Here is an 11417-nt window from a genome sequence, read left to right as displayed (position 1 = left end):
ACCAAACCAAATCAACTATATCGGTTGTTTTTAATCTATAAAACAAATCAAACCAACAAAATCGAGTTTCCTCTTATTAATATTTTTTCAGTAAGGTCTCCATAAAACAAAACAAATCATGGTTACAAATATAAAAATAATACAAAATGTGAGATGAGTCGTGACTTTATGGTAAAATATAGCGTCGTCAATAACAAAGATAATTAAAACGATTTGTCAATTTGGTGCAATTTATCAATTTTCTTTGAACACACCTACCTAAATTCCCTATTATGTGTGACAGTGGATTCTTGAAAAATATGATCTATGGATAATATTACATTGACCTTCAGCAAGGCCATGGGCGGAGCCACCTTAGGCGAAGGGTGGTCAGGAGCACACCCTTCGTCGGAAAATTACGCGGTGGACATAGGTTAAATGTTAGCTATTATGAGTATATATTTAATTTTGCACACCCTTAACACGAGTGAGAAGAAAATTTGCACACCCTTCGTCAAATGCCTGGCTCCACCACTGAGCAAGGCCTGTTTGCTAAGTACATAATGGACTGTGGTATCAACTTTCAATGGTTCATTAGGGGAATACTTGAAATTTGATTTGGACACTGTACATTTTTTTAACCACTTTTGTTGATGATTTAATCTGATAACCGTACTGAGGATAATAATTCAATTACTTTTCGCATTACTCGAATTGTGCCAATGCAATATTGGCCCAAGGATGATCAATTGAATATAATCCCCTGTTGCCAAAAAGTTATATCGTTCATATATGTATTTTCCTTTTTACGTATGTATATTGATCGTTCAAACTTGTTAACACAAGGAAATCTTACAACATATAAAAAGTTTGGGTCATTTGCGCCTTTGTCCTTATTTTGTGCTGGTCTTTAATTTTTGTCCCTCAAGATAGAAAACTTTTTCGCGGGAATAAATTTATATTTTCGCATTGTAATATTCCATAAGTTATGCCCTACATGACCAAAAAAACTTATGCCCCGCTAGGCATAAGTTTGACTGTTAAAGGTCAAAAATTAAAAACCAACCCATTTGAAAGACAATTCATGCAATCTCTTCAAAAGTTTTAGGTCATGAGTTATACTCCCAATTGTGACATATTACTCTAAGGCCCAATTAATCCGGATTCACGTAATTGACAAGAATGACTTTGGAGGTGGGTGATCTTGAACTTTTGATATCGCAAAACTTAACTTTAACAAATTTTGACTTTTAACCGTGAAGAATTTTGCTGAAGGCAAACCTGGGGACAAAAATTCAAGACAACTCATTTCCAAAGTCATTGGGTGTAATTTCCTATATGGATTAGCGCCGTTTAAAGCCAATTAAACGAGTAAGCACTCCTTCCCTACCAAAATTTTCTTAATTTCAAGACTCGAACACAAGATCTCCAATTCAGAGTGGAGAAATCATATCCCATCACAATCCTTGGTGGTCCAGAGGACGAATTAGTAAAAATAAGTAAAAGGTAAGGTGAGTATTACTTGTTAAATAATCTAAAAGTAAAGTTCTTATACTTTTAAACAATGGATTCACTAAGGAATGAGAGTGCATCCAAGATTATGGAAGTAATTCAAGAACATGCAGCAATAGTGAAAGCTTTAAAAGCTGAATTATTGACTTTTACATTATAACAAGATACATAATATCAAAACCTCAAACAAATGATACATAACGGTTTCTCTTTTGGGGACACCAAAGAACACAATTCTGCGTAGTGTTGGCTTTCCCTTACTGTAACACATTTGACACAACTTCTTTATTTCCATATTTTTTCTCTGAACTCCCCTTTTGGAAAATTTGAAGTCTCTGTATAACAATCTCAGAGGAAGAACTTCCACCAATCATCTATATTATCCGGGCGAGCGTCCGATTCAAAATTCCGGTTCTCGCAGGTTTTGTCACAGGGGTAAGGACAGTCAATCTCTTGGAATACTTTTCTTTCATAATACCAGTCTCCAACTGCTCTGGCAATTGTCTATACAATACATTTTTAGCAGTGTCAAAGGTTGTCTAAAACAGGAAAACAGAATTTTGTTGTTGTTGTTGTTGTTGTTGTTGTAAACATATAATAAGATAGCTTTTACTCCTTTTGTCCAATTTATGTGAAGGTGTTTCACTGGTAACAGAGTTTAAGAATGAAAGGTGGACTTTTGAAACTTGTGGCCTAAAAATAAGTCATAGATATTTGTGTGGCTATAAATCATCTCATCAAGGGTAAAATTGAAAGTTTAAACTTAAATTGTGGTTAAATTTAGAAAGGTGTCATTCTTTTTTAGACTGACTAGAAAAGAAAGAGCGTCACATAAATTGGAACAGAGGGAATAGTTGATTGCGTACCGTGTCAGCCAATCTTGGCGAGTCGTCCCTTAGCCATGTCTCTTGTGTTCCAGTTTGACAATGTGCATAACAGGAATTGATGTAATACCCTCTTGTTGAGGACGGGCCTAGTGAATTCAAACGCTTTTAAGAACTCTGACCTATAACCTGAGAAATGATTCTATGTGTTAGACACAGAGTAAATGATACCTGACAAAGAAACTAAGTTTTCCGTTATATATGCCATATAATTTAGTGTCTTCACGCTTACTATAACTGGTTAGTTCCTTTTAAACTACAACTTCTCTGACTTTCCCATGATCACTAACTTATTGGTGTCATCCAAATGAAGGAAGGAACAACAAAGGGCTTAAGAGTGTTAACCTTGCATAGTTTCAAGCTGAGTAGACGAGCATTTCAATATGTCAAGCTTGCAGTCGCGCCATGTTCCATGAGGATCAGCAACGCCAGGAGCCAAAATGTTCTTTATCTAAAACATTTTTTAAAATAATACAGAAGCAAAAATCGATTATTTTTAGGGAAAAATTGTCCTCCTATATATTTACATACTTGGTATATCTATATATAACATGATTTTAATAGAGTGGAGACTAAATTCTAATGCAGCTATTAACAAATAACAAAACGTTAGTTCGTTGCCTACACTCGCTTTTTGGCAGCTATCTGGCATTGGGTGTATTGGGATCTAGAAATATTTTGTGATGAACGTACAGGAAAACCCTCTTTGAACTCGAACTATATATAAAAGACATTATAGGACAGTGATAAAGAGAACACATCTTATAGAAACAGAGAAAGCAATTCAGATTAACCACAACTTGTAAAGAAAACATCTTCTTGCAACTTGAGCGTTGATCACAAAGTTTATATTCATTAAGTTGGGAGTTTTTCTTAACTTTTTTGATACAAGAGATATTGTAACTTGAAAAGGTGATTAAGTTCTGAGGCAACGTTGTAAGCTCAACATCTTAAAGGTGACCGTCCTCTCTATTAAGTTCTACGCTTGCTGTAACATTTTACTCATTAAATGATAAGAGAACGAGGAAAGCAGAAAATCATCAAAAACAAACAAACAAACAAACAAATTGAGCAAATAAATTTCAGACGTGAACTGACCTGCCAGGAATCATAGGCTGCATTTACTAAGAAGAGTGGTGTCTGGATTTGTTGTGCGACGTTTTGTGGGAATAAACACTGCAACATAAATTGTGATGCTTTCACATAAGATGATGCATCAAATAAGGGAGGAAGATATATTTTTTGTGAAAATAACTGCACTTACCAATCCCGGATCAGTCTTGAGGTACATGATTGAGGCAAATTCTTTGCGGAACCCTGAATCAAGATAATGTAACACATTGAGGACTAGTAAAATCGAATCTATATACGACTTTCTTAGTGACTTCACTGATAATTATTTTTCGCTCCCTATGCATACACGAAATTTACAGTTCGTTGTAGGTCTGAGCGTCAACTTCAGTATGAAGAGGACCTAATAACCAACACGTAGTATGACAGAGAATTACTATAGGTTAAAGTAAGCATACATATGTGTTAACAACTTCACTGTAGAACTGCTCGATATGAGCGGTACCAGATATATATAGTCTGCCTGCAACAGAGGATCAATTTTATTTTTTTTCACTAGTAGCAAATCAGAATCTAAATTTCACACTAATTTTGGGAGTGCCACGATTAAAGAACAATACGCACACTTACGTATTGATAAAGAAACCAGCATCTGAAAGGCATTTTACTTTAGCACCCGGTGGCAGGAGACCTTTAAATCTGTCACAATGTAGAATTGCAGCGGAAGGAAATTTTAGTGGTAAAGATGGGTGGAGCGGAAGGAAATTTTAGTGGTGGAAGAAATAAAGTAGAGAGGAAGAGTAAAATGAGTTAGGGGTGATGAGATGACATATCACGTGGTGCTCACGTCATTAGATGTCAGTCCCATGTAAGATTAGTTGTCCAGCTTATACAATTTTAATGGAGGAGGGATATATTTGAACTCAAAATATAACGATAGGGGTATATTTAGCCCTTTTTCGATAGTATAGAGGTATATTTGGCCCTTTTCCGTTTCTAATATAGTAGAGAGTAGAATACAATATGTGCATCTACTTTCCAAGTGAAATCATTTGGGTTCTTCGTATACTCCCTCCATTCCAAAAAAATTATCCTCTTTTTTTTTTTGGTCTGTCCCAAAAAAGTTATTCCTCTTTTTATATTTAGAAATAATTTAACTTTATAAGATGAGTTAAAGTTACACAAATATCTAAGGATTGTTTTGGATCACAGATTTTAAAAGACTTTCTTTATTTTTTAAGTTTTGTGTCAAGTCGAAAGAGGATAATTTTTTGATACAGAGGGAGTAGCAAGTTCTTTACACCTATACACTGACTTGACATGTGACATGAAGATATACCATAACGTGGTCTTTTTTTTTTTTTTTACGCAAATCCACTAGCAGTAGTTTTGTTGTTTTTTATATAATAAAAGTAACTCAAAGGAATAAGTAGGTGCTAGATTTAATTACCTCATCATAACATAACGTGATGAATATGGGGTTAATACTACTGTAATGTCGTGTGGATAGGCACTATATTGCAAGCAATCTTATAGTAATATTCACTTCGTTCTATAATAAGTGTTATCTTAAAAAAAGATTTTATCTCATAATAAATGTCATGTTAGAAGCTAAGACATAAATTAATTAGTTTTTTCCAAATCTATCCTGAGAAAAAAACTGAAAAGTTAAAATAATATCTAAGTGATGATTAGACAAGTCACATAGTAACTTGGTATTATTGGATTCCCAATGTCAAAACTCAAAAGGATTACTACTCATGCAGGCTCTAATCAAGAGAAAAATAATAATTTATTTTTATTATGTAGGGGTAATTTAGTAAATTTCACATTGTACTATTGATTTCTTAATATGCGTATTTTTTGCAAAGATGACACTTATTATGGGACGGAGAGAGTATCATATGGATGCATCACTGTTTTTGTCACGTCCCGAACCATGACCTGGGCACGACACGGCACTCGGTGCTTGACTGTCTATGACCGAGCGAACCCATGGCTGCTGAATCTAACATTTGTATCATGAAAGCATGCAAGATATAACACGAAGCAAGAGAATGCTCTAACTTAAATATAATAATGAATGCGGAAATAAATGTTGTGAGGCAAAACCAATATAACTGACTAAAGTTTGTGTCTATGAAACCTCTATGATCAAAGTACTAAAAGAATAACTAGGTCAGTACAAAACCCTAACATACCTCAAATACTAATGAACTAACTAATACTCGAAAACTGGGAATAAACGGGAAGCCCTGGACGAGAGGGGTTCACCAACTAGCTGATATACTCAAAGGGTTGGAAGCTAAGCGGCTGTTGTATCCTCCTGAAAGTTAGACTCTGCACCGTGAAGTGCAGGCCCATGCATAAGGACGTTAGTACATTTGAATTGTCTACTGAAGCAATGATAAGGGACGTGTGAACAATAAAGCATAATGGAACTGAATACTCATGTCATGAGCTGATCTGTATAGAAACCACCTGTGCAAATATCATGTAACTATGGCCTAGGCCCAATGAATAATGAGATCTCAAAGCTATGGCCTCAGGCCCAAAATAATTACATATGCATATGAATCATAACTATGGCCTTAGGCCTAATCAAACATGAAGCAACAGGTGTAAAACTGACTACTGACTCTTTGTCATGACTGATGACTTAGACTGCATTGTGAGACTCGTAGATTGAATTACAAGTCTTTTATATTAAGCTAGGGTCCATAGCATGCATAACAAGTATGAACATAATCAGAAACTGAGCTCTAACCCTAGGTTATGTAAATCAAGAACTAGGGCAAAATCATGAACTTGCTGGATTTCTGGGAATTATGATTATTGAGTTATAAGGATGATTAAACAATGTTCCTCATGTAGATTGTATGCTTAACATACCTGGAATTTCTCCCAAGCTTGAATAATAATCTGGTCTTGGAAAAAGAGTTCCAAGGTTTTGCTCTTTATGGTCTTTAATTGGGTTTTCTTGAAAACCCTATGTTTAGAACATGGTTTCATGATTAGATTAAGAGCATATATGATAGAATTGATTTGGAAGGGCTTGGAATGACTTACCTTATTGTTTTTGCTTGTTGGGAGAAGAACACTTCGTTTCTAGGGCTTGGAATTATGAAAAACGAAATAAAATAACTGAAGGCTGGTATTTATAGGTTCTGGTGCAGGTTGGGAAATACGGACCAAAATACGGTTCGTAAACTTGGACCGTATTTCAACAGGTTTCAAACAGAATCATTGTTTTATGTTCCTTCTTAAATACGATCCCACTTTACGGGCCATATTCCAAAATATGGTCTGTATTTAACAATATAAAATTCCACAAGCCAAATTTCAAAATGCACAGTGATTTGGGGTAGCACTTTACGACTTGAAATACGGGTCGTATACTGGTTTACGGTCCGTCTTCTCGGGCATAAATCCCCATCTGATAGCTGAAGAGAAATTTTCAATTCTCACATTCTTTATCTGGTTTTCTAAGTCTAGAATCATGATCAAAGCTTAAGTTAAACGTCTGAGGTGTTACAATATTTCCCCCTTGGGATCATTCGTCCTCAAATGATAGATTTTGGTCAAAAGGGACTGCTGAGACATGTGCACACTAACTGATATGAGCACATGAAAACTGAACTGAAAGGGTCTGGACTGAATTATCTGTTGAACTAGGTAACTATTAAACTAACTGTCTAATAGGCTGAATACTGATAATGTGGAAACTATAGAAGGAAAGATCTGAGAGGGGAAGTATGATACCTTCATCGGTTTTCGCTGATTCTTCAATGAGATAGGAGTATCTGGACTTCATGTCTTCTTCGGCTTCCCATGTAGCCTCTTCAACTTTCTAACTTCTCCACAAAACCTTTACTGAGGCTACCTCTTTAGTTCTCAACTTACGAACCTAACGATTAAGGATTTTCACTGGGACCTCCTCGTAAGTTAAACTATCATTGACTGTTATGCCATCAATCGGGATAACCAACGAGGGGTCTCCTACACACTTCCTCAACATGGACACATGAAATACTGGGTGTACGACAGCTAAGTCTTGTGGCAATTCAAGCTCATAAGCTACTAGACCAAGCTTTCGCGGAATTTTGTATGGTCTAATATAGCGGGGACTAAGTTCCCCTTTCTTACCAAACCTCATGATACCCTTCATAGGCGAGACTTTAAGAAATACCCAATCATTAACTTCAAACTCTAATTCTCTCCGTCTCACATCTGTGTAAGACTTCTGGCGACTCTGAGCCGTCTTCAAGCGCTCTTGAATTAACTTGACCTTTTTCATAGCTTGATAGACCAAATATGGTCCCAACAACTCTGCTTCACCAACTTCTAACCAACCAATTAGTGATCTACACCTTCACCCATAAAGAGTTTCAAATGGTGCCATCCCAATACTAGCATGGTAACTGTTATTGTAAGCAAACTCAATAAGAGGTAGGTGATCATCCCAATTACCTTTGAAATCAAGGACACATGCCCTCAACATATCCTCAAGGGTCTGAATGGTGCGCTCTGCCAGGCCATCTGTATGAGGGTGAAAAGTTGTACTGAGGTTAACCCTTGAACCCAATCATTTCTGAAAAGATTTCCAAAATTTTGCTGTGAACTGAGCACCACGATCTGAAATAATGGACACTGGAGTCCCATGAAGTCTGACAATTTCGCAAAGATACAACTTGGCATAGTCCTCTGCTGCATCTGTGGTCTTAACTGGTAAGAAGTGAGCTAACTTCGTAAGTCTGTCTACAATCACCCAAATTGAATCATGCCTCCTAGCTGAACGAGGTAAACCTGCCACGAATTCCATATTTATCATCTCCCACTTCCAAACGGGAGTATCAATGTTCTGAGCCAAGGCACCAGGCCTCTGGTATTCGGCTTTCACTTGCTGACAATTTGGACACTTAGCCACAAAATCTGCTACATTCTTCTTCATGTCATTCCAGCAATAAATCTCCTTAAGATCATGATACATCTTTGTAGGAACCTGGGTGAATGGAATACCTGGAGTGGTGAGCTTCAGACATAATTCGCTCTCTGAGCCCATCTACATTCTGGAACACATAATCTGCCTCGATATCTCAAGGTTCCGTCATCTCCTCCTTGTTCGAAAGTTGTCGTCTTATGCTTGTGAATCCCCTCTTTCAACTGCAACAAGTAGGGATCTTTATACTGCTTCTTCTTAACTTCAACGACTAAGGAGGAAAAGGCTCTATTCTAAACAACTACGCCACCATCCTCGGAGTCCAATAGTCGAACCCCAAGACTGGCCAAACGGTGGACTTCCTTGGTCAAAATTTTCTTATCTGCATCAACCTGAGCTAAACTTCCCATGGAACGCCGACTGAGAGCATTAGCCACAACATTCGCCTTCCTTGGATGATAGAGAATATCCACGTCAGAGTCCTTAAGCAATTCGAGCCATCTCCTCTGCCTAAGATTTAACTCTCTTTGCTTGAAAATATACTGCAGGCTTTTATGGTCTGTGAAAATATCAACATGCACTCTATACAAATAATGACGTCATATCTTAAGTGCAAAAACTACAGCTTGCCAACTCTAGGTCATGAGTCGGATAATTCTTCTCGTGAACCTGGAGCTGACGAGATGTATAAGCTACAACCTTACCATGCTTCATTAAGACACAATCGAGACCTACGCCCGAAGCATCACAATAAACTACGAACCCCTCGGTCCCTTCCGGCAAGGTCAAAATCAGAGCCTAAGTCAACCTTGTTTTTAACTCCTCGAAACTGCGCTCACAAGCATCTGATCGAAACTTAGACTTCTTCTGAGTCAATCTAGTCAACGGAGCTGATATGGAAGAAAATCCCTCTACTGAAACGCCTGTAGTAACAGGCCAGACCCAAGAAACTACGAATATCTGAAACAGAGATAGGTCTGGGCCAACTCTTGACAGCCTCAATCTTAGTGTCACCAACTCGAATACCCTCTCCGGAAATAACATGGCCTAAGAATGCCACGGACTTGAGCCAAAATTCACACTTGGAAAATTTTATGAATAGCTCACGGTCCTTAAGTGTCTGCAATACTATTCTGAGGTGCTGAACATGATCTGACTCGCTGCGGGAGTATACTAAAATATCGTCGATGAAGGCAATCACGAAGAGATCGAGATATGGCTTAAACACTCTGTTCATAAGATCCATGAAGGCTGATGGCGCATTCGTCAACCCGAAAGACATGACACAAAACTCATAGTGCCCATACCTGGTTCTGAAAGCTGTCTTAGGAATATCTTTTTCCTTGACCTTAAGCTGATGGTAACCAGATCTGAGGTCTATCTTAGAATAAAACTGGGCACCCTGAAGTTGGTCAAATAAGTAATCTATTCTAGGAAGGGGATATCTATTCTTGATAGTGAACTTTATTAAGCTGGCGATAGTCTATACACATACGCATGAAACCATCTTTCTTTCGCACGAACAGAACTAGTGCGCCCCATGAAGAAACACTAGGGCGGATGAATCCCTTATCTAGGAGGTCTTTTAACTGAGCCTTAAGTTCTTTGAGTTATGCTAGGAGTCATTCTATAGGGCGGAATAGAGATAGGCTTAGTTCCAGGGAGTTGATCAATTCCGAACTCTATTTCCCTATCAGGAGGGATTCCTAGGAAGATCCTCTGGAAAGACTTCTGAAAACTCACAGACTACTGGAGCTGACTGAAGTGTCGGGGTCTGGGTATCTGCATCACTAACCCGGACTAGATGATAGATATTAGCCCTTGGAAATCATTTTTCGAGCCTTCAGATAAGAGATAAACTGACCTCTGGGTGCTACTGAATCACCAGACCAAACTAAGGCTGGCTCATTTGGGAATTCAAATTTGATTGTTTTGGCTCGACAACAAACTGACGCATAACAAGAATATAGCCAATCCATCCCCATGATTACATCAAAGTCTACCATTTCTAACTCGTGAAGGTCTGCTATTGTCAACTTATGGTACACTCTCACCGGACAACCCCTATACACATATCTGGCTAGAATTGCCTTACCAACAGGGTTAGACACTTCAAAAGGTTTGGACAATGGTTCTGGTTTGACTTTAGACTTTTTAGCAATAAAAGCGATTACATAAGTAAGGGTGGATCCGGGGTCCATAAATGCAAAAACATTTTAACTGATGTTGACACCCAATTTTGTCCCACCTTCCTCCAAAATATTTATTTACGCCTCTAAAACCGTGGGCAATTTATAATTATTTATGCTTTACTGCAATTATTGGCTTTTATTAATAGCAGTGTTTCATTATTCTATTGCAGTTTTTATTACTACTATCGCTATTGTCCTTATCAATTATTATCACTATTATCACTATTATCACTATTATTATTATTATTATTATTATTATTATTATTATTATTATTCGCATTTCTCTTTCGGCATTCTTAAAAAATAAAGTAGAACAGGGAGTTGATAACAGATTTCTCTTAAAGGATTCAGCTTCAAATCTGTAATGTTATCTAAACTGATGTTTGTTTATGTGTTTGAAGACAAAATATGTCTTCCTAGGTAATGAGCCGTAATTTGCTGCAGTTAACTTACGTATTATGAGACAGTTGCTTAGCTTCAAGACAATGTTGATCCCTAGAATGATTTGTTACTTTTTAGAGTAATTGAAGTTCTCTTAGTTTAAGCACTGTCCTGTTTGAAAGTATTCCGTCCATTGCATTCATTGATATGCACTTATAAATTCTGCTGAGTTGGAATATTTTCAGCATCTTAAACTATCCTCTTGAGTGATTTCTTTGCTTGCGGCTTCATTGCCTTTAGTTATTACCTTACCTGGTTTTTGTGTATGTACGAATACGTCAAAATGTTCGGTTAGTATCTATTTTGAATTCTTATATCATTGCAAGTACACCATGTTTGATTATGTATATACTTATGTATATTACTAGTATACTTACCGAAGCACGTTAATTGGGAGGA

The 11417-nt window shown here is 37.2% G+C and overlaps 1 pseudogene; it reads right to left on the bottom strand.

Moving 5' to 3' along the window:
- Positions 1 to 1565: 1565 nt before the first annotated feature.
- On the bottom strand, positions 1566 to 10586 carry LOC132612236 (pectin acetylesterase 8-like; annotated as a pseudogene).
- Positions 10587 to 11417: the final 831 nt, after the last annotated feature.

This window comes from Lycium barbarum, chromosome 9 (genome assembly GCF_019175385.1).
Source record: "Lycium barbarum isolate Lr01 chromosome 9, ASM1917538v2, whole genome shotgun sequence".
Lineage (NCBI taxonomy): Eukaryota > Viridiplantae > Streptophyta > Magnoliopsida > Solanales > Solanaceae > Lycium > Lycium barbarum.
This window is presented reverse-complemented; position numbering and strand designations above follow the sequence as displayed.